Here is a 23,440-nt window from a genome sequence, read left to right as displayed (position 1 = left end):
GAAATAAGGTGCTGTCAGTGGAATTGATAGAGACAATGGTTGTTTAGCCTGGTGCTTACCAGTTCTCTAGTTCAGTACCTGTCCTTAGTACTTGCTACAGTTCCACAAGATTCACACCTATAATGAGAGAGGATAAAAGCTGGGACAAACTCAGCCAGAAGGAGAACTAGGGAAGACCGAGAAGTGGTGGCAGGCTGTCCTCCTTCGATTCTCCCCTGAAACCAAGATCCGGAAGGCCTCCAGAAAAACTAGCTGAGCCCCAAGTGAAGGACACAAGACTCTGAAGGAGACAATAACTCCAGAAGGGCCTTACGAAACCTAGCTGAGCCCCAAGTGAAGGAGATAAGACTTGGAAATAGACAGTAAAGGATTTGGACTTTAACACCTGGCTGCATTTGGGTTGATTACTCTGAATTGAAATGAAGGCTGCTCCCAGAGACCTCCCAAGAAAACCCCAACAAGAGAATATTACATTTTAAAGAAGAATATTACATTTTGGTGCCCAACGTGGGACAGACATGATCCTGATTTCGGTTGAAAAGTCTCTGACCGTGCCAAATTAGATAACTATTGTCTCTATCAATTCCACTGATTTAGCACCTTGTTTCAAGTTCTGGCCCATAACAAATAACTTGTATAAAAACATTGGAAGGGAGTTGTTTTATCTGTGTACTATACCTTTTGCTTATTTTATTCATTCTTTTAATTTAATGCTGATTTTGATCTGACCACACATAGATGCCATTTCAGGAACTCCTCCCATAGCAATATCTTATCATTTTAAGTCTGCTAAAACATCCTCAGTTTCATGCCTTGTGATGTTTTGGGGTGCCCAAGTCTGATGCCTACCAATTCAAAGAAAGCTTCATGGAATATCGGGAATAGGTTGGGGCGGGGGGGGGACAGTTCATCTCTAACCAACCATCCCAGCCAAGGATGTAAAAAAAAAAGCAAAAGACACATAGTGGGAGACCATTGACTGGGGGAAAAGATAGTTGAATCATTGAAGAAGAATAGTTGAGATGCATCCAACAGGGATCAGAAAAACATACTTTCTATGGAGACACAGTCACAAAGAGGAAAGTCATTCTAGACAGGAAGCAGCATCAAGGACTGATACTTCGGGCAGCAGAGAAGAGAGCCAACTGTGTATTCAAAGAGAGAATTGGAAATAGTGGGCTGACCAAGTGGAAGAGACCCTGGGAACCCAAATGAGTGACCTGTTGGTCAGAGTAAGGACTCCATGAATTAAAAATAACATTGGGGCCAGTGCTATCGGAGGCGTGACCTGCCTTGCTCACGCGCTCATCGTCATCATTGTCATCAAAATAATAACTAACATTTCTATCATGTTTTAAGGTTTGCAAAGTACTTTACAAGATGCTACCAACACCTCTGAAGATAAGTGCTATTTTCATTTTACAGATGAAAAAACCGAGGCAGGCAGAGGGGAAGTCCAGTGCTCTGTCCACTGCACCACCTGGCTATCATTGCGCTCTAGGTTTGTGCCTACTCTTCCAGAGAAGTTACATGTATCCGTGAGAGAGAGCATCCCAGCTTCGTGGGAGTGATGCCTTTTAACTATCGCTCTCACAATACCATCTTAACAAATACCTGTTTAAACTGCTTGTGTCTACTGGCAGTCCTTTATGAGAAATACACTGGTGGGAGCTTGGAAGCTATGCTTTTCGTAGTAAACATCCACAGTTTATTCCTGAACCCAAAATTGGAATCACCCTGCTCATCCCCGGAGACCCAGTCAGTAAACCTATGAATGCTGAGTTTGGGGGCAGCTCCACAGAAGATGGGACAAGGCAAAAAACCTCCTATCTCTCAGCTTTTGCCTATTCCTAATCCATGTTTTCCAACATCTATCCCCTGAGATTCACTTGTCCTGAAGTCATTGAGTACCAGCGTATATGTTTACTTAATATAGGTCTTCTCCAACTCTTTGGAGCACTTCTATCCCTTTTGGTCTTTTTCTTAATGATGATGGTCCATAGTCTCCGATGATTTCATAATAATGTTTTTTTTTTTTTTTCAAATACTTAAGTACTGAAATACAATATGGCCAAATGTCCCAGGAAATGATGTAACTCTCCCCATCATTTGCTTTATTTGCTTCTCTGAGGAGCCATCTTCTGAGGTAGTTATGACTTCCTTCTTAAGGTTCATTTAACCTAAGAAGGTCAAGATCAATGGATAGAATTCTGTTCTTCCAGTAAGGAGCCCACTGATTGGGCATTTGATTATGTAGCTCACATTTCAACAGCTAAGTTAGAGTTTAGGGATCTTAAAAAAAGCTGATTCTTGATATTCTTTGACCTCTTCCTTGTTTGTCTCTCTACTACCATCACTGAAGAAATGGGAGAACTCCTGAACCAATTTTTATTTTTCTTTGTCTCCTGGGTGTCCATGACCCAAGGGACCAGTGTCTCTGTACTTGGTCCTCAGAAACTGTGTTTTGGAAACCTTGAACATTTAGGGGGCACCATGGCGGTCCTACAGATTTACTTGGCTACCTCTGCTATGTCAGGGATTTTATTATAGATGAAAAGTTACTAGAGTAACTAGTTTTTAAAAATTCCTAAATTCTCCACAGAGGTTGGGTTCTTTGTTGTACATTGACAGTTTGCTAGTTAACCACTGGCCTCCTCGTGATTAAGGCAAAAATCAGGTTCCTGGAAACACTTGGGTAATGACATTCTATAAAGATGTCTATGGATAGAAAGAATCAGGAAGGGACAGTGGAGAGGGAGTTGGCCTTTTCTGGAGGCTTGGGTCCTCCATTTCTGAAAACCTCCCTTTTCTGCCACCATTCAGAACTCCCTCTGCTCTTCAAAAGTGGAACAGCAATGGCAGCTGGCTGGGTTTCCCATTCAAGCACTCTGAATCTCCCCCCTGTGTCTGGGCTGGCTTCTTCCTTTTCTATGAATTTACTTTGAGTAGACCCAGTCTTTTATACAGTGGCTTTGATTGATTCAAGAAGGGGTACAGGCCCTGTTCACACTCAGTTTGGATTGTAAGATTTCATCAAAAAGCTTTCTTACTTATCCAAGACACACAAATGGTTTCAATCCCACCCTTAGACTTTCACTGCTAGAAAAATGTTACCCTGGAGGGTCTGGAAGAAGTTATGTGGAATTAACCAAGTCAGGAGGGGCAGTGTGGTGCGGTAGATGAAGGGCCACCCTTCCGCCTCCCTCCGGGTGACCTGTGCTGCCCTGGGCCCCATTGTTCCCAGAAAATTGGAATCCCGGAGTCTCAGAGGTATGGCTAAGCCGTGTCCAGACCAAGAGCTCTTTACTCTGAGGTGATAAGCATCTTCCCCGCTGCAACCAGGGTTCGAGGAAACTCCTAAAGCCGCCAGTGACCAGTGACTGGATAACACGATGTTTGAAATCAAAGCCCTCCTAGGACTCCAACAACTCGAATAGCTCTGCTGACCAGGCAGACTTTCTAGGACTCATCCTCTCCTCCTCCATTCAGCAAGATGTGACATTTTTCACACGGGAGATGGATAATTCATTGGAAAGGGAAATAGGTGGATTATGGAGTGAGCACCCGGGATAAACAATGCGCAGCCGGGACATGTTGGAGGACTGAGGGGATATAGACGGATTCCCATTGGCAACAGTGAAGGAGGGGTGACGTTTTGACGAGAACCAGATGCCCCTGGGGGGTCAAAGGCAGGTCAGCAAAAACACCCAAGCTGAATAGGGACCATCTTCTGCTCAAAGGAGCAGCTACCCAAAGGCCGTGGAGTGCCCCCAAATGACAGGTCCAGCATCCCCTTTCTCTGTGACAGGTCAAGGGGCTGACCCCCTCAGGCTGAAGGCAGTGCTGAGGCCCCTGGACCACCCTGGTTCACGTCATAGGGACATCATTTCCCCTTATCTACAGTCTTCACAAGAGTGGGCGTGTTATCCCCCTGGACTCTGAGGCCTTTTCTCTGCGTCCTTCCCTGGTCCTCCCCGACCTCCATGAGAAGGCCCTGGGGAGGACCAGGAAGGAGGTGCATGGGGGCCCCTCTCCTGCCCCCCGGAGCCCGTGCCTGCCATTGCTTCCCATCACCCCCTTCACGTGTCTCTCCTCAGTTTCATGATCTGTCCACTTCCTCCTCCCAGCGCTTCCCCTGGACACTTGAAGAACTGGCCCGCCCTCCCCTGACTCCTGGAAACTTCTCTCCTTCCACGCTGCTTCTCACTTTGGACGCCACTGTCCTCAGAGATCCCCGGAGAACCCCAATCTCCCTCACTCCCTCCCCTCTCCACTGAGCCCCACACTCTCTTCCTATCCCTTTCCCTCCCAAATCCCCTCACGCTTAAATACACAGGGAAAGAGACTTTTCAGAAACTGTATTCGTTCCCTTGCTTGGCCAGTCATCTCGTGGTCCGGATGGTCAGTGGAGAGTGTAGACTGACTGTGTGACAGCGGACGCCCCAGTAATGACAGAAAATCTATGGGGGGGGGGGTACAGGACAGGCAGGCCGAGAAGCAGCAACAAGAGCAAAGCCAGTATTTCCTGGGCTGAAGCATCTGGCTGGCAAATCCTGGGGGGGAGGGGGGACCACGGGGGGGGGAGGGGGGCGGTGCTCTGTCAGAGCAGGGCACTCCTTGGCCAGACTGCAGCCAGTGTCCTGGCCTCCAGCCCAAGGAGCCCACTCCAGGTCTTCGCCAGTTTCCCAGGGAGGCTCTTGGTGCCCCTTCCCCTCGTCCTTTGGCCCTTCAGAGGGCCCCCAAGCCCCCAGCTTTGCCAGGCAAGCTGTTCCCGGGGGCTCAAAGAGCCTAGTCTCCAGAAGCCCTTGGCACTGCCTATCAGCTCCAGCGCCTGCCCACTGGTGTTCATGGGAGCCCAGTGCCCCCACCTGGCCATCCATAGGGCCACGCAAAGGGCTCCAGGTCAGGAAGGGGGAGGAGGAGGAGGAGGGGAGGAGGAAGAGGAGAAAGGTGAGAAGGAGGAGGGAGGGAGGAGGAGGAGGAGGAGGGAAGACGGGAGAGAAGGGAGAAGAGGAAGAGGAGGAGGCGGGGAAGAGGTGGAAAAAGGGGGAGGAGGAGGAGGAGGAGGAGCAAGGGGGGGAGGAGGAAAAGGGGAGGAGCAGGAGGAGGAGGAGCAGGAGGGGAGGAGGAGAAGGAGAAGGGGGAGGGGGAAGGAGGGAGGGAGGGAGCAGGTGGGGGAGGCGCTGGCGGCGGCCGTGACGGGGTTAGCCTTCGTGTGGGAGGGTAGGAGAAGGAGGATGCGGGGGACGCGAGAGGCGAGCGGGCCGCCGAATGGGGAGCCCTCGGCGAGCCCTCCCGGCCGCCCCCGCCCGGCGCGCGAGCCGCGCACGGGGCCGGCTGGCCGCCGGCGGCGGGCCGGAGCCCCCACGGACGGCCGCCCGGCGGCAGCCCCGAGCCAGGCCGGGGCGGGAGAGTCCCGGCGCGGCCCCCGCCCCCTCCCCTCCTCCTCGCCCCCTCCCCCACCCGCCGCGGCCCCCGCCCCGCGCGGCCCCCCCGGCGCCCCGGATTGGCCGGCCCCGCCCCCTCCCTCCCTCGCTCGCTCAGTCTTCGCCTCGGCAGCCGAAGCAGCCAGACAGGCGGGCGGCCGGTCCTGGGAGCGGAGGCACCAGCGGGAGGCATGGTCTCCGCGCCATCCCCGCCGCCGCCGCCGCCGCCGCCGCCGCCTCCAGCCCGCAGCCTCGGCCGGCCCGAGCCGGAGCCCGCCCCCCGCAGCTCCCGGAGCCCCCGCCCGGGCCCCGGCCGCGGCGGCGGCGGCTAAAGAGCGCCCGCCTCGGGGGAGCCGCGCTGGGGAGGGGGGGCGCCGGGCGCGGGATGGTGCGGCCGCTGCCCGGGCTGCCGCTGCCGCCGCCGCCGCCGCCCCGGTGACCCGCGCCCGGACTCTCCCCGCGCCAGCCCCGGGACGGCGGCAGAGCCCGTGCCGGGGCCCCCCGAGGGCGCCCCGAGCCCGAGCCGACCCGCCGGAGCGACCCCTGCGCCCCAGCCGGCCCGGGCCCCGGAGGAGGAGGAGGAGGACGAAGAGGAGCCGCCACCCCCGGAGGGAACCCTGCAGGTCAGTGGAGCCGGACCTGGGCCCCCGCCCCCCCCCACAGACCCACTCCGGGAGGGCGGGGGGGGGTGGGGGGGGACCTGCGCCTGCGCTGCCGCCGCCGCCGCCGCCGCCGCCGCCGAGGCTGCTGCTGCTGCTGCTGCGGATGGAAAAGGGGAGAAAAACTTCCTGCGTGTGTGTGTGTGTGTGTGTGTGTGTGTGTGTACACGCGCGCGCGCAAGCGCGTGCCCGCTTGGGGCGGGAGTCCAGGCTGAGCCCCCCAACAGGCGTGTGTGTGCGCGCCCGAGTGCCGGTGTGTGTCTGTGTGTCCGTGCCCGTGGCCGCGTCCGCGCGTGTCTGGCGTGTGTGCGTGTGTGTGGCGGGAGGACCCCAGCCGGCTCCGGCAGCTGCTGCTCGCGGGCCCCTTCCCCGCTCTAACTTCGCTGGCCTCGGAGCAGGAGCGGGCGCGGAGAGGGGCGGGGGGGGGGGGGCCGAGTTTCCCCCTCGCCCCCGTCGCCACCCCCACGTCCACCCCTGATCGCGGCCCTGGGCCGGTTTGTTTATCCCCGGCAGCTCCGGGCGGCTGGCGGCTCTCGCGTGCGGGGCTGGGAGACCGGATCCCGGCAGGGCTGCGAGCGGGAGTGAGAGGGGCGTCGGGCGGGGGGGCGGGGGGGGGCCGCGGCGCGGCCGTGGGCCGGCCTGAAGTGGCAGCGGGGCCTGCCTCCCCAGCCGCGCCTCCTGATGGGACTGCCCGTGACCCTGCCTTCCCCCTCCCCCCCGTCTGAGAATGAAGTTATCCCCGGTTTCGGCCGCGGCGCCCCCCCCCACGCCGTCGCAGGCTGAGGGGCTGTCGGGGCGCGGGGGCTCCCGGCTTGGCGGCGTCGGTCGCTGGGCAGGGCCTGCTCCTCCGCTGGGGCCTCCAGCGCTCTCGGAGCGAGCGCCGGGGCGGGGGTGCCCTCCGTGGCGATGCCGGCCGCCGCTGAGGCTGAGGCAGGTAGCGAGCTCCGCGGCCGGCCCCCTCCCCTCCGCCCGCTCCCGAACCGCTCCGCGGCCGGCGCCCTCCCCTCCGCCCGCTCCCGAACCGCTCCGCGGCCGGCCCCCTCCCCTGGGCCCCGCTCCCGAGCCGCTGCCAGTGCCCCTGCACCGGGGCTGCTGCAGCCGTGCCTGCCGGAGGCGCCCGCCCGCGTCCCTGCCTGGGAGCCGCCGCCGCCGCCACTGCGGGAGAGAGCTGGGCCCGGCGCAGGCGGCCGGCCGGGCGGCCAGGCCGGGCTCGGGCCGGGGAGCTCGGGCCCCCGCAGCCTCCCGGGGCCCCGCGGCCTCTCGGACCCAGGCAGCGGCTCCCTCCCCCGGCTGCCCTCTGGGAGCTCCCGGAGCCTTCCCCGGGCGGCCGCCGCCGATGCAGAGGCAGGCAACGCAGGGGGAGGGAGGGAAGCAAGGCAGGGAAGGGGAGGCAGGGAAGGGGAGGTAGGGGAAGGCAGGGGAAGGGGAGGCAGGGAAGGGGAGGCAGGGAAGGGGAGGCAGGGCAAGGATAAGGAAGCTCAGCTGGAGGGGGCCCTCCGGGCCAGCGGCAGCGCTCACCCCTGTCCGCCTCCCCTCCAGTGGCTTGCTTGGGAAAGCAGTAGGCGCTTGGGCCGGTGCTTTGGGGAAGAGATGGCTGCGAGCTGGGGCCTCCGGCCGGCTTCCCGAGCTCCCCCTGTCCCCTTCCCCACCTCCCCTCCTCCCACTCCCCGCACTGGCTCCCCGTGGGACGATTTGGAGGCCATGTCTCTAGTTGAGGGTGAAGGGCTGGGACCCGAGGCTCCCAGAGCGCTGGAGATGGCTCAGGACAGGAAGCAGCCCCCCCCCCACGGCCCCTCTCCTGGCCTTTGGGGCTCCACTCACCTGGCTCAGGACTGGGGGAGGGGCTCCTCCTGCAAACGGAGCCACCAGGCCGAGTTCTCGGCAGCTCAGTGGTCAGGGCATTTCTGGGGCGCCCCTGCCGCCCTGCGGCGGAGGCTGAGCTCACTCGAGGCCCAGCTGCAGGCTGAAGGCAGCCCCGGCCTCCCGGCCCACGGAGGCAGCTCGGTGCGAGCGGGTCCAGGCGGCTGGGCCAGGCGTGGGGGGCCGGGGGCTCGGCCGGCACCGGCTCTGGGGGGCGCGTTGGGGGGAGAGGGAGCGGCATGGCGCCTCTCCTACAAGTCAGGCAGGGCCAGTGATTGGGGCTTCTGGGAAGCGCTTGCGAGGCTGCCATAGTAACCCACCGAGCCGTTCTCCTGGACACCTTTGCCTGAGCCGGGCCCAGTGCTGGGGTTCCCGGCGCCAACTTTCCCGAGCCGACCCCTCTCCCCAGCCCCACACACCTAGGGAGGGCCGCTTGTGCTGAAGTGAAACACCCCATGGTTGCCATGGTAACAAAAGAGCTTAAGGGTGACTGGTTTTCATCTGTGTGCGATGGGGTGGGGGCCGACCCTTTTTGTCACTTTTTAATTACGGTTCCCTTGGGGGGTCGTCCTCCCCAGCGCTGCCACAGGAGCCCCGCAGCTCTGGAAGGCTTCTGGAGGAGGTCTCCGCGAGCAGAGTGGGGCCACCCTCTCTCCGGCTCCCTCGCTGGCTCCCTCCCTCCCGTCATGGCTCGCTGGGGAGAGCGATTTTCCCTGCTCCTGTACTGCTAAAGGGACATCCTCCCAGCCAGAAAACAAGTGCATGAAAACGGTTTGTTTTTCATACAGAAACCCATTAAATCAGCCTCCGGTGCATCCTCCCTTCCTCCCTTTTTCCCTCCCTCTGGCCCTCCCTTCCTCCCTCTCTTCCTCCCTCCCTCTTTCCTTCCTTCCTTCCCTCCCTCCTCCCTTCCTCTCTCCCTCTTTCCCTCCCTCTCTCCCTCTGGAATTGAGAGAGCATTTGCACCGGAGCTGCTGCCCAGAGCTTGCTGGGCTCCGTGGGCCTTCTGGGAGCCAGGGCAAAGGACCATGTTGGGGGGGGGGCAGTGACACGTTTGTTATCAACACCTGTCACTTTAAAGGGGACGTAGCCTGAGCCTCTTGGGGCCCCCCCACTTCGGCGCCCAGCTACGGGAGGCTTTGCCTCTCCTTGGCTTACCTCATCCGTGGATGTTAGCGGCATCCACCGCAGCGCCCTGGCTCCCAGTTTCTCACTGGGGTGTCCATGCTGGTCCTTCGCTGCGGACTCGTGGCTCCTGAAAGGCGTCCGAATCTCCCCTCTCGGCCCGTCAGGAGTCTCGCTTGTGGCCCGGCGGGGGCGCTGCTTTGCTCGGCAGGGGAGGGGGGGCCGGGAACCATCCATCTCCTTGCAGAGGGCCGGCCGTCCCGCATCCTCTCTGCTTCAGACTGCCTCGCTGAAGCCTGCAGGGCTGGCCAGTGTTCAGAGGCCCAGTTCGCTGGATGGCTGAGAGAGCATGCTGGGATAGCCAGATAAGTGATCCAGCTCCACGTTTCTCTTTCCCAGAGGGATCCCACTCTAGAACATTCAAGAACAGGCTGGTTCAGTGTACTCAGACCCCAAGGTGAGAGGCCGACGAGCCCCTAACCCAATGAGGGGCATCCCCGAGACCTCAGCGTCCCTCATGTGACCTTTGAACCTTCCTTAGTCATGCTGAGCTCGGGTGGGCTAAGTTCCGTTTCCGGCAGGTCAGTGCCTGCCAGCGGGTTCCTGATTAGGGGCCGATAAAATGATCATCATTGTTGGGGGGAGGATGGAGCTGATTAATGTTCAAGACTGACAGTTCAGAGGGAGAAATGGGACCGCCCCCAGCACTGTGCTTCTGGAATCGGAAGCCCAGAGCATTTATTAAGCACCCAGAGCGCCGGGCATTGTTCTAGCTTCATGCTAGAAAGCAGAACCCCACTAGCAGGCACGCTGCAGGAGGATGTGCAGGGCCGGGCAGCCACCGAGGAGTAGGGGGCCAGGGATGGCTGGGCCAGGGCCGGGCCTTTGCTGAAGTTGGCACAGTCGTGGCTAGTTGGCCGCAGGACAGAGAAACCAAGACTTGTAGCGACGCTGGTGACCTTGGGTGGCCCCGTTTTCACTTTGCAGGTTAAAAGCTTGAGGTCATGCTCCAGGGGTCTCCAGGAAAGGGGTTTGGGGAACAGAGAGCTGCTGAGTTGGGGGCATTTAGGCCAAGGAGAGACGCGTACCCCTGGACGAGGGGCTGATGGTGGCCACTCGTCCCCTCCACCGGAGGCCCTGCAGCCTCCAAGACAAGCTCCCTGAGAAGCGGCTGAGCACGGACCCCGTGGCTTCTGGAGGCGGGACCGTGGCCTTGGAGCTGGAAGGAATCTAAGCAGGCCCAAGCAAGCGTGACCTCCGTCGCCCGATGGTCGGGGGGCTCATCGGCTTGGAGACTTCCAGTGACAGGGAGCTCAGTACCTCCCTTGGGATCCCAGAATTGCTTCCAGAGTACCTGAATGGGGTCTGCAGTGACATTTTTTTAAATTTCTGGAAAACCAAAATATCCTCGTGGTCCTGGTCCTCTGCCGCCAAATGGCAGGGCTGCACTGGATGGGCTCTGGGTTCCCCGGGGCTCTGGGCTCCCCCAGCTCTGGGCTGAGGGCTCTAACCCTGAGGGCTCTAACTCAGAGGGCTCTAGCCATGAGGGTTCTAATGCTGAGGGTTCTAACTCGGAGGGTTCTAGCTCTGGGAGCCTTTGAACGAGTGAAGTTGGCCAGTGCTGTGAGAGAGGACACGGCAAAGAACAAGTCGGAGCTCAGGGACGGGAAGGAGCTGTGGAATGTGGGGAAGGGAAGCCTGCGGCCTCTTTTTGTTCCCCTGCCTGAGAGCAGAAAATCTCCCTGCACAACCAGAAGCGGCTGGGCTCTAGTCGGCAGCAGGGAGCGCCCCCCCCCCCCCCCAGCTCGTCGGAGGCCGCATGGAGGAAGGCAGCCGCCCGGGAGTGAGCTAAGCGGAGAGCAGCGAGCACCTTGGAGGGGGTGCCCGGGCTTCCTCCGGCTCCGCCGCTCGCAATTCCAGCTGCACGAGGCCCGGCCTTCCCGGATCTTTGACTCGCCCAGGAAGTGTTTTGCCAATTCTAACAGCAACATATTGTGTGAAAATATTCCATTTGTGGTGCTCGCCAAAAGCACAATCAGATGAAAGCTGCGTCAGGCGTGTGCAGCCCCCACCGCGCTCCTCAGCCCCCCTCGGTGGGACCCCCCCCAAGCCTGAGTGCGTGCAGGCCCCCGATGGTGGCAGCGGCTCCGTGCCGTGCGTGGCTTCCCCTCTCCCGGAGCGGGACTCCGCGCGGCCGACCCGGGAGCTGCCGCACTCTGGCCTTGCTCAGCAGGCCCCCCCCCGCTCGGAGAAGGGTTCCCGCTTTGAAAAACATGGCCGATGTCTTAGCGCTTGTCTGCCTGATCATTGACATCCCGGGGGCAGATGATGCTCCCTGTACAGTCCCCCCCCAGGAAGCATCAGAGATCACAAGGACCTCGATCACAGTGAGGACTGACATCTCGGGGATCCCAAAGGAAGGGAGGACTCACATCTCTAAGAACCTCCAAAAGGGAGCTGTGCTGGGGTCACCCAGTGCCAGAGGCCTTCCGACCTGGGGTTTTGCTGTCACAGCCAAGCCAGGTATGTGGCCAGCGGCCCCGTTCTGGGGGGCGAGCTCAGGTCTGCCCCTCCGGTGTGGGGCCCGTGGGGACCCGCCTTCCTGTCCCTCCTACTGTGAGGCGGTTCCTGCCCGGCACGCCGGCCTTCCGCGCCTCTCTCACTCGGGGAGTCAGGAGCCCTGCATTCTTGCCGTCAGAGAAACGGGGGCCTCCGTCCGCTCCCCTCCCTCCCCTCCCCCGGCGGGCACACAGTGCCACAGCTCGAGCAGCACTAGACCCCCCAGACTCCTCCGTGCCCGAGCTCCCGCTGGCGCCACTTTGGCCGGCACCGACGCAGCCTCGGCTTCTCTGAGCCCAACTCTCTCCCTGCCTCCTGACAGGCTTGGGAGGAGCAGGGATGAGGTGTGGGGATGGGAGACAGTGTGTGTATGAGAGAGCTCCCACTCACGTGAGTGCACAGTGCTGCCCTCTGGCGGCCCCAGCTCCGTGGCCTTGGCTGGAGCCCTGGGACTCCTGTCTGCCTGCCCAGGGTTGCGCCTTCCTGCATCGGGCCTGCTGGGGTAGTCCAGAGTGGGGAGGGGGGGCATCCAAGCTCCCCCCGCTGATCGGCCTCACGAGGAAAAGCCCAGAGGCCCGGGAGCCCATTTGTTCCGAGGCTGCCGGGGCTCTGTGTGTCGGGAGAACCAGAAGCCCGAGGCCTTGGTGGGAGGGGACCCCAGGGGTACTCGCCCCCACCGAGGTGCTCCCAGCATCCCGCCTAGAGCTAGATCCGAAGGGACGAGAGGCCGGCCCCTTGCTGACAATGAGGTAAATGGGATTCTGGAGCCGGACGGGACCTCGGAGGCCCCGCCGAGGTGACCCAAGGGGCCCAGATGGCACAAAGGAGCATGGGAATCTCACAGATCCCTCGAGCTGCAAACGCTCCACACCTGAGGACTTGGAGCCTTCCTGCAAGTAGGAAAATGGGGTAATGAGTTACCCATCAGTGGGGGCATTCAAGCAGAGCCTAAGTAATAAGCGCTTATCGACAGAGCGAAGGCTTATGTGCACAATGGGCTGGACGGAGGGTCTCGGAGGTGTCTTCTAGCACTGAGATTCTAGGCCACAGCTCCCACGAGCCTGTTGGGAGTGGGGCAGGGAGCATGGCTGCTCCCTGAGGTGTTTCCCAGGGCCTGGGGGGCTCAAGCCTGTGCACGTGCATCCTCCCCCCCTCCCCCACGGAAGTGTGTGCCGGACCCGTGAGCCCAGGGGTCCCAGGGTCTCAGAGCAGGGGGGCCCGTGCTGCTTCTGACCCCCTGTGTCAGCGTGCGCCGGACTCGTGAGCCCAGGGGTCCCAGGGTCTCAGAGCAGGGGGGGCCGCACTGCTCCTGACCCCCTGTGTCAGCGTGCGCCGGACTCGTGAGCCCAGGGGTCCCAGGGTCTCAGAGCAGGGGGGGCCGCGCTGCTCCTGACCCCCTGTGTCAGCGTGCGCCGGACTCGTGAGCCCAGGGGTCCTGACCCCCTGTGTCAGCGTGTGCCGGACTAGTGAGCCCAGGGGTCCCAGGGTCTCAGAGCAAGGGGGCTGTGCTGTCGCCCCCCCCCCCCCGACTTGAACACCTCTTGCTGCCTGCGGCCCTGCTGGCCAGCTGGCTCGTTCCCTCTCCATGGGCAGTCTGGAGGCCCGGGCACGAGCCTGCGGGCAGAGCGTGCATGTGTCTCCAAGGACAAATCCAGGAGAAGCCGTTTGGGGGGAGGATCCAGGGCTCAGCTCCGGGGCCGGCAGGCAGGCTGGGGGAGGATCTGGGCCTCAGCTCCAGGGCCGGCAGCGGACGGGCCGGGGACAGCTGGGCCCAAGTCCCGGCTTCAGCATCTAAGAATTTCCGCCCTCCCCCGCCCTCCCCCCGATGGGCACGGAACAAGAGCCGCCCCTCAGGGAGCCCCAAGGCTCGGGAGCTGCGTCACAGGCAGGCCTGGGGGGGGGGGGGGAAGGTGCTTGCTGGATCGGGAAGGCAGGAAGCGGAGCTTTTGCCAAAGACGCTGTTTCTTGCCACAGTAAAGAGGGTGCCCGGCTCCCAGAAACATCCAGGGTCCCTGGGACACAGCCCCGGGAGCGTCCGAGGCACGACCTGGCAGGCTCTGGGGCCGGGAAGGAGGCTGGGATGGTGCCCGCCCTTGGGCGCTGGGCAAGGGAAGGAGGAAGAACCGGCTCACCACGAGCATTTATTAAGCACCTCTGATGATTGAGGGGCTCACCGCATGCCAAGGATGCTGAGAGAAAGCCACAGACCCCTGGGAACTTGTTCTAGGCGGGAAACAGTTTTTTCACACATTAAGGCTCAAAACGAAACCTTTGGGGACCCCCTGTATTAAATCCCAAACAGAGACACTTGTTAGCGATGAGGAGGAGGAGCTGCAAGCATGTTATCCCACCCGGAGCTCGGGGGACCTGCCGTTTGCGTGTTGCCCCCCAGAGCGAGCTCCTTGAGAACGGGGGCTGCTTCTTGCTTTGTCTGTGTCCCTACAGTGCCCGGCGCTCCCTCAGGTCTGGCTCTGCAGACCCCCGTGGGGGGGAGATCCTCGAGTAGTTTACCACTTCCTGCTCCAGCTCATCTTACCCATGAGGAAACTGAGGCAGAGTTCAGTGCCTTGCCCAGGGTCACAGCTAACGAGGATCTGAGGTCCTCCTGACTCCGCGCCTGGTGCTCTAGGCCACAGCTCCCGCGAGCCTCAATTTGGGGGTGGGGCAGGGAGGATGGCTGCTCCCCGAGATGTTTCCCAGGGCCCGGGGGGCTCAGGCCCATGCCCTTGCAGCCTGCTTCCCGACCCCCCATGTCAGTGTGGGCTGGACCATGAGCCCAGGGGTTCTGGGGTCTCAGAGCAAAGGGGGCTGTCTGCTCGCCAGCCCCCTATGTCAGTATGTGCTGGGGGGACTTGAAGCCCTCTGGCCGTCTGCGGCCCTGCTGGCAGTGGATCAGCTGGCTGGGTGCTCTGCGCGGCGCCCCCCCCAGTCCCCGCCACTCCCCCGTCCCCCTCCCCCCTCCCTTCCCCACCGCCCTGCTCAGCCGGAGCAGGTACTTTTAAGAGGTCTGGTAGGTGAGTGCCCGGAGTTGAGAAGGCCGCGTTTCAGTAGGACACTGACAAACAAGAACGTGGCTGTGAGAGATCAAGCCCAGCCATGGGGGGCTTATTAAAGGACCAGAACGGTTCATGGGGGAGGGGCTGAGGATTTGCTCAGAGCGCGGGCCGGACATAAGGAGGTCTGGGGGAGAAGGGTGCAGCTGGGAATTATGGGGTCAGGGTAGAGACTGAGAGGACAGTTTGAAGACTGCCTTCCTGATGTGGAGGGCCTTCACCCGGAGGCCGTGGGCCTCCTTTCCTGGGGGCCTTCTAGCACAGCGACAATCCACTTTTCAGGGATGTTGCTGGGGTTAAGGACCAGACTCAGCCACCCCCACTTTCCTTCTAGCTCAGTGTTTCTCAAAGGCTCCGGCTGTGCTTTTTAGGGAGGGGGCTTTAGTAAAAGTTTAACAATCAGCTCTCGCGAGAGTGAGAGGAAATTTCATATTCCCTCTATTTTCAAGTTGAATCTTTATTAGGAATATTTTCTCCACCACTTAAGTCCTGGCGACCAGCAGAGCGAGGCAAGTTCTGATTTGTAACATTTGCTGGTTTGAAGGATAAAGGTTCACACTAAGCATTTAACCACCAGCTTGCCAGCCGCTTTGAGCTGGCTCTGGCACACCCAGCGTCCTCTAACTTAGAACTACCTGCTCCCCAAGTCCCCAAGTGTTTCCTGCAGCAGAGCACGTCTGCCAGGGGCAGACCCAAAGCTCCCAGCCGGGAAGACGGGCTCAGTGCCCTTCGCGGGTGGGAGTTGGGGCTCCGCGTGAAACACTTAGGACGGGCTGCCGGGTGACTGGACCTTGCAGCCTGGCGTCCTGACGTGAATTTGCACGTGGTCAGACATCCAGCCAGGCCGGGCAAGGCTGGGCACTGCCCCCCGGAGCTGGTCACAGAAGGGAGGCTTCCTGTGGGAGAGCGCCTTGAAGGAGGGGCAGGAAAAGGGAGTGGTTTTTCTGCTTTTGATTCATTCAGCACCTATTAAGCATCTATTTCATGCGTGGAGACCTGTGCCGAGGGCCCGACTCTGAGCGTAGCTAAAACGGCCGGCTCTGGACTTCGGGGGCTCCGGGGGATGGCAGGGCAGGACTCAAAGAGCCGCCGCAGCTCTGGTGCCGGGTAAGTGCCTCGGAAAAGGGAGCAGCCGCGGGAAGTTTGTCGGCCCCTCGCCCCGGCAGCCCGGGCTTGCGGCTCAGACTGGCAACTTCCAACTTGGCGGACAACGTCAGCTGTTGGAGTCTTTGCCTAGAAGTTTTTCAAGAGACGAGCTGGAGAACAACAAGGTTTTCTGCTTGTTTCTGGTGGAAAATATGGTAAACAATCTGACTGGCTTGTCGTTGATCCGCTGGCCAGACTGGGGAACCTCCTGGCTTCCCATAGTCCCCAAGATCTGGGCTGTGAAGAAGGCCTTCGGGAAGGGAGCTTAAGGGGTGGAGTGAGAGCTCCTGGTGGGTGAGAGGGAACCGGCTGGGCCTTCACATCCCGTGTCTGGAACTAGCAGGGGCTTGATCAGGACTCGTGGATTTGGATTTCTTAGCTGGAGAGATAAATTGAGTTGGAGACTGGGCCCAGCCGGAACCTGGGAGGTCTCTCTGGTGCCCTGAGGCAGGCCGGGATTCTGGGGGTCCAGGAGAAGACTGTTTGGGGGGTTAGGATTGTCCCCGGGTTGGGATTTTCATCAGCCCCTCCCCTGTTCTTGAAAGGGGCCCCAGAGGCTCCTGGGGGAGGAAAAGAAACTTTGTATCTTTCATGTGTTTATCTCTTGGGAGTCAGGGTTGCAGGGGATACATTGAAGGTTGCAGGGGATACATTGAAGGTTGCAGGGGATACATTGAAAGTTGCAGGGGATACATTGAAGGTTGCAGGGGATACATTGAAGGTTGTAGGCCGCACATTGAAGGTTGCAGATGATACATTGTATCTTGAGGAGAAGGAAACAGTAGCAAGAGGGAGGCTAGGGGAAGTTCTGACTTAGGCGGATGAATCCCAGCTCTTGTCAATCAATACACTCTAATTAAGGGCCTCCTGTGTGCCTGACGCCGTGCTGAGGGCTAGGGATACAAAAAGAGGCAGGAGACAGGCCCTGGCCCTCAAGGAGCTTACAAGGAGCAAGCAAACATACAAACCAAACTAAATGCCGGATAAATAGGACAGAATTAACAGTGGGATGGCCGCCAGAGCTCACAGAGCACCAGGCTCATCTTCCTGAGTTCAAATCTGGCCTGAGACACAGACTAGCTGTGTGACCCTGGGCAAGTCACTTTACCCTTCTTGCCTCAGTTTCTTCATCTGTAAAATGAGCTGGAGAAGGCCAACCCCTGGAGGATTTTTGCCAAGAAAACCCCAGATGAGGGCAGGAAGAGTCGGACATGCCTGAGAAATGTTGGAACTGAACAACAAAAATGAATTAGCAGAGGGAAGATGCTGGAAGGAAGAGGAGTTGGGGGAGGCTAGTGGCAATCTGGAGGGGGACTCTTCAGGAAGAACTCATTAAGTGCCTCCTTCCTTTGTGACCGTGCTAGGAGTTAGAAATAAGTTCCCTAAGGAGACACATAGAAAAATATAAACAGTCTTTGCCGTCCTGGAGTTTGCATTCTAATGAGGGACATTCCACGGAGGTCAGTGGGGGGAGCTCAGTCAAGAAAGTTACCCAAGGAGGAAGCGGGTTCCTAGTCAATGAACCGGCAGAGTCCCGCCAGAGCCCCCGCCAGAGCTCGTGTTTCCTGGTTCCGGAGGTACCTGACGAAGGAAGGGGGGTCCGTGGGGCAGTTGGGGGCTGGGGCTTTCCCCCTGGGGATCTAGGAGGGGAGAGTTAGCCAGAGTCTGCCCATGGTCCAGATTTCTCTAGAGCTCCGGGCAATTGCAGGAGACGGCCTGACAGGAGGCACCAGAAAGGGAGGCTGGGAGGAGGAGTCTTCCTCGGAAATAGTTGAATGGGATACAAGAATGTCTCAACAGACTCGCATTTGCTGGAGCAAAGGAAGTCAATTGTTCGTTTGTGCTTGAGAGCATCCCAGGCCGAGCCTCAGGAGTCAGCCCTGACTTCCCAGGGGGCGGGGGCCGTGCACGTGGGCTCACAGCCACCCGTGTCACCCTTACAGTCAGCGGCGGGCCTTCCCAGCTGGATCTAGCCCTCTCTCCCCGGGGTGGGAATGGCTGTGGGGGGAGCCGGGGATGGGGGCTCGGGAACTTCGCTAGCTGCCCTGCCCTTACACTCAGACAGAATCTCCCCCGAGCCGCTCTTCGCGCTGATCCTCACCTAGTCAAAGGCCTCTCGTTGCTCCTGCCACAGCCCAGGACCAGCCTCCTTAGCTTGGCATTCGAGGCCCCATCTTCAATGATTCTAAACATAGTGTAACCGTGGCCTCAGACCGTGGCTCTTCTGGAGCCGGTGCTCTCCCGGCTGAAAAGCCCTCCCCACTGATCACCACCCGTGGAGGATTGCCCGCCGTGCGTGCCCCAAGTTTCCACTTCCTTGGTGTCAGAGGCCTTAGGGAGGCTCCCAGGGGCTTCCTTCCCCCAAATTCCTTTGACAGTAGTGCCGCGGGGACCGCGTTCTCTGACTTGAATTTGTAGATTATTGTCTGCCTCCTTCGGGAGCCTGGGCCCCCTCCGTGGAGCCCGCCCTGGGCCTGCTCTCCTTCGCTCCCGTCTGGCTGCTTCTGCATTCCCCTGCCCCTCCTCCCCCTTCTCAGATCTTTTTCTCTTGAATCTTTCTGAGGGAGGCCCCTGCCCTCTGGGATTGGGCCATTGATGGTTTGAACCCAAGACCAGGACTTTCTATTGGTCCAGGACTTTCTATTGGTCCGGGACTTTCTGGCGATGTCTCCCACATGGTGGTGCCTTCTCCTGCCAGGCTTTCAGAGATCTCGCTGCCTTCGGGAGCAGCTGCAGCAGGAGGGCACAGGCTTCCTGTGGGTGGGGCTGCTTTGCTTTTGCCTCAGGATGCCCAGACCCCGGCCCGCTTGCGGGTGATGCCTTTGTGGGTCCAGGGGTGCCCCAGGGCTCCTGCGGCAGCGGCGGCTGAGGGGGGCACTGGGCCCAGCGGAGGAGTTACACGGGTGAAAGGTATCTCTGCAGCGGGCGTCGGATGTAGAGATGGAACCGAGAGCTCGGGGGCTCGTCCCGAGGGGCAGAGCCCGGGCCCGGGGTCTCCTTTGCCAGGGGCTGGGCCACGAGTCCGCTCTGCCTCCCTTCCCCCTTGCACAAGCCCCCCAGAGTGCCTCCGATTCCAGAAGGGAGGGGCCTGGGGCCCCGCTAAGATGTTTTTGCCAGAGCTGCTATCTTTCCGCTTGAGATCTCCCGTCGTGCCCCCTCCACACCCAGTCCCCATGGGCCGCTCCCCATTGTAGCTGTCCTGCCTGTCTTCCAGCCCAGACCCAGCACCTCCCCCCTCAGTGGTCCTTGTGCTCCGTGACGCTTAGAGCTTCCTCGTGTTTGTGCTGAGCCGCCCTCCGGGGAGGGGGCCGTCTCCCCCCAGTTTGTAAGCTCCCTGAGGCCGGGACTTGCATCTCCTCTTCGGCCCTTACATCCCGAGACCCTCGGTGCTCGGTCCCCCCCCCCCCTGCCTGGAGGTGGTCACGATGGCAGAGTGGCAGGACCCTAGCCATCAGCCGGTCCGCCCATCTCTTTTGACAGAGGAGGAAACTGAGGCCGAGGGAGGGGCAGTATTGGCATTAGCCCCCAGTCTGCTGCCAAGGGCTAAATGTGGGTGAAACTCTGGGGACTTTGCCGGTCCGCCCATCTCTTTTGACAGAGGAGGAAACTGAGGCCGAGGGAGGGGCAGTATTGGCATTAGCCCCCAGTCTGCTGCCAAGGGCTAAATGTGGGTGAAACTCTGGGGACTTTGGGGTGGCCGAGGCTCCCGAGGCTCACCGGCTGCGGGCCAACGGAGGTAGGATCCTTGGGCTGGCTCCCGAACCGTTTATAGAGAGAACCTGAGCCGGAGCTGATGAGCTTGGCTCCGTCTCCCCGGTGGCCGGGACTCGAACCCCAAGTCACCTGGGAATATCTCTGGGGCTTTCCAGCCAGGCGAGGGGGAGGGGTGGCGAGCTGAGCTGCCGAGAGTCACCTCCCCCACTTCTCCCCGGCCCCTCTGACACCTGCGGCTCCTCCCTCCGCGGCCCCACAGCCTGCCATCGTGACGGGCCCGCGTCTGCCTTCTCGCCTCCCGCAGTCCTCAGGCTGGCCCCTGCCCTGGAGAGCTGGCCCCCAGAAAAGGCTCGTTCTGCAGGAGGAGCTCGGGATTCCGTGGCCTCCAGCACTGGCGGGCTCGGGCCCTGACAGGCTTGGACCCAGGCTATCTGGGCCTCCAGTACCGGTGGGCTCCGGCCCGGGCTACCTGGGCCTGCCAGCCCGAAGAGAACTGAGCCGAGCCCCTCCCCTGGCTCTTTCTTGACACCGAATGGCCTGGGCTTTGTCTGGCAGAGCGGGCGCCCGGCAGGGCCTCCTGGTCTGAAAGGATCTGGAGTGATCTCTGAAAAAACTTCCGGGCCACCCTGAAGCGAGCCAGCCTGCGGCGTCTGGAGCTGCGCCCCTCGCCTAAGCCGCCTCCCCTCCCCACTTCGTCCCTCGAGGCAGGGACTGGGGGGGGGGGGGAGGAGGAGAACCGGAAGACCTGCCGGCCCAGGGCGGGTCAGAGAGCAGCTTCCAGAGAGTGTGTAGTCTCTGCCCCTGCCCCTCCCTCTGCCCCTGCCCTCCCTCTGCCCCTTCCACTGCCCCTGCCCTCCCTCTGCCCCTGCCCCTGCCCTCCCTCTACCCCTCCTGCCCCTGCCCCTCCCACTGCCCCTCCCTCTGCCCCTGCCCTCCACCCCTCCTGCCCCTGCCCTCCCTCTGCCCCTGCCCCTGCCCTCCCTCTGCCCCTGCCCCTGCCCTCCACCCCTCCTGCCCCTGCCCTCCCTCTGCCCCTGCCCCTGCCCTCCCTCTGCCCCTCCCACTGCCCCTGCCCTCCCTCTGCCCCTGCCCCTGCCCTCCCTCTGCCCCTCCCTCTGCCCCTGCCCTCCCTCTGCCCCTCCCTCTGCCCCTGCCCTCCCTCTGCCTCTGACCCTGCCCTCCCTCTGCCCCTCCCACTGCCCCTGCCCTCCCTCTGCCCCTCCTGCCCCTGCCCTCCCTCTGCCCCCTCCCACTGCCCCTGCCCTCCCTCTGCCCCTCCTGCCCCTGCCCTCCCTCTGCCCCTCCCACTGCCCCTGCCCTCCCTCTGCCTCTGCCCCTGCCCTCCCTCTGCTCCTACCCCTCCTGCCCCTGCCCTCCCTCTGCCCCTGCCCCTCCCACTGCCCCTGCCCTCCCTCTGCCCCTCCTGCCCCTGCCCCTCCCACTGCCCCTGCCCTCCCTCTGCCCCTCCTGCCCCTGCCCCTCCCACTGCCCCTCCTGCCCCTGCCCTCCCTCTGCCCCTGCCCCTGCCCTCCCTCTGCCCCTCCTGCCCCTGCCCCTCCCACTGCCCCTGCCCTCCCTCTGCCCCTGCCCCTGCCCTCCCTCTGCTCCTACCCCTCCTGCCCCTGCCCCTCCCACTGCCCCTGCCCTCCCTCTGCCCCTCCTGCCCCTGCCCCTCCCACTGCCCCTCCTGCCCCTGCCCTCCCTCTGCCCCTCTCTCTGCCCCTGCCCTCCCTCTGCCCCTGCCCCTGCCCTCCCTCTGCCCCTCCTGCCCCTGCCCCTCCCACTGCCCCTGCCCTCCCTCTGCCCCTGCCCCTGCCCTCCCTCTGCCCCTCTCTCTGCCCCTGCCCCTGCCCTCCCTCTGCCCCTCCTGCCCCTGCCCTCCCTCTGCCCCTCCTGCCCCTGCCCCTCCCTCTGCCCCTGCCCCTCCTTCTGCTGCTCACCATGTTGACATCTTCACACCCTTGGCCCCCCAGTGGCCACTGGGACCTGGGCAATCCCCCTGCCCGAGGTCCCGGCCCCTGCAGAGTTTTACATTAAAAACGGAGATAAGAAAGGGCCCCTCAGACAATGGGCTGTCTGTCTGCAGACCTCCCCCCCCCTTCTTGTGGCCGGACTCCGTCCACAAGAGGGCCTTTCTCAGCCACTGCCGGGAGACAAAGGAAGTTTGCTGGCGTAAGGTGTCCCCCTAGAGCACAGAGGGGAGAGAGCCGGGTGGTCTCCCCGGGCCGGGACTCTGGGGCTCCCCCCCCTCCCCCCCCGTGGCCAGTGCACAGGCCCGCTGACTCGGCCACGGGCCCACCGCGGTCTGCCTTGGGTTTGACGCCCCGCCCGCAGAATGCCTCGGAAACCAAAGGAACTGGGCTGGAGCCTCCCCGGGCCCTCCCCATGGCGCTGTGTGGCAGCCACCCCAAGCAGCAGCCCGGCACCCGGGAGTTCCCCGGGCACCATGGAAACCGAGCTCCAGCACAGGTTTCTCCTCCCGTCCCGCATCTCCTGTTGTCCTGGTGAGGGAGGAGCATCCGAGACACCCCCCAAGTGCTGTGGTAGCCACAGTTCGCTGATTCTGGAGGAGGGGAGATGGCGGCGGCCGGCATGGGCAGTGGCTGGCGTGGGCAGTGGCTGGCGAGGGCAGTGGCTGGCGTGGGCATCTGCCTGCCAAGCAGCCTGGTGTGAGCGAGACAAGAGACCCGAACCAGCTGCCGAGGGCTGCCAGGAGCTGGGGGCGACGCGGGATGGGGCCCGTTCGGATCACTCCCACTATCAGGGATGCCCAGCACCTCGTCTGGGACAGCGGGCCGGGGCTCTCCTTCCTTCTAGTCTTGGGAGCCCCAGGACCCGCACAATTGTTTTGCAGCCCCCGGCACCCTCCTTCCCAACAAGCACTTTCAGTCCTGCTCCGTTGCCTGTTGTGCAGGGCAGGCGGAACACGCTTTCCTCCGCTTGGGCCCGTGCTCCCAAGAGGCCCGAGGGAACTCCGTGCTGAGCCTGCAGGAACGATTTGGGGAAGGGGAAGAGGAGGGACAGCGGGAGGTCGGAGGGTGGGGTGTCCTGGGGTCAGCTCTGCTCGACAATCCATTCCCACACTGAGCCAAGGCGTGTGCAGACCCTCTGAGCTGGGCTGGGTCCCGAAGCTAAAGGAGGGAAAGGGACCCGCGTGTGCCAAAATACTTGTGGCAGCCCTTTTCGTGGTGGATGTGGTGAAACTGGAAATGAGTGGCTGCCCATCAGTGGGGGAAGGGCTGAGTCAATTGTGGTCTACGAATGTTATGGAATATGATTGTTCTGTGAGAAACGAGCAGCAGGAGGATTTCAGAGAGGCCTGGAGAGACTCACAGGGACTGATGCTGAGGGACGGGAGCAGAGCCAGGAGATCACGGCACACGGCACAGCCAGATTAGGGAATGGCGCTCTCTGATGGCCGTGGCTCTTCTCACCAGGGAGCGGGTGCAGAACAATTCTGATGGTCTTGTGCAGGAGAGAGCCGCGTGCCCCCGGAGAGAGCCGCATGCCCCCAGAGAGAGCCACGTGCCCCCGGAGAGAGCCACATGCCCCCGAAGAGAGCCGCGTGGCCCCGGAGAGAGCCGCGTGCCCCCAGAGAGAGCCGCGTGCCCCCAGAGAGAGCCGCGTGCCCCCGGAGAGAGCCACATGCCCCTGGAGAGAGCCACGTGCCCCCAGAGAGAGCCACGTGCCCCCGGAGACAGCCACATGCTCTGGGGGGACTGAGGGTGTTCCACGGCCCAGCGTTCCCACTCTTGGTGTTGGTGTTTTGTTGCTTGGGTTTTTTCATCTTGTGTTTTCTCTTTCTTTCCCCTTTGATCTGATTTTTCTCAGGCAGCGTGACGAATATGGGAATATGGTCAGAGCGGCCCGGATGACTCGCTGTGGGGGGGGGGAGGGG

General features: G+C 61.5%; 1 protein-coding gene across 2 annotated transcripts in view; it reads left to right on the top strand.

Annotated features, from left to right (window-relative positions):
* The first annotated feature begins 5,847 nt into the window (after positions 1–5,847).
* Positions 5,848–23,440, top strand: part of KLHL29 (kelch like family member 29) — a 135,886-nt gene continuing 118,293 nt past the window's right edge. The window contains exon 1 of one of the 2 annotated variants that reach the window (XM_074285357.1): positions 5,848–6,049. The gene's annotated coding sequence lies outside the window, so the exon portion shown is untranslated. Of the gene's footprint in view, positions 6,050–14,861; positions 15,790–23,440 lie in introns of those variants that run through there. The other variant, XM_074285358.1, reaches the window with a different exon arrangement.

The sequence above is a fragment of the Sminthopsis crassicaudata genome, chromosome 2 (genome assembly GCF_048593235.1).
Source record: "Sminthopsis crassicaudata isolate SCR6 chromosome 2, ASM4859323v1, whole genome shotgun sequence".
NCBI lineage: Eukaryota > Metazoa > Chordata > Mammalia > Dasyuromorphia > Dasyuridae > Sminthopsis > Sminthopsis crassicaudata.
The sequence above is the reverse complement of the archived record's forward strand: the minus strand, read 5'-3'. Positions and strand labels throughout refer to the sequence as shown.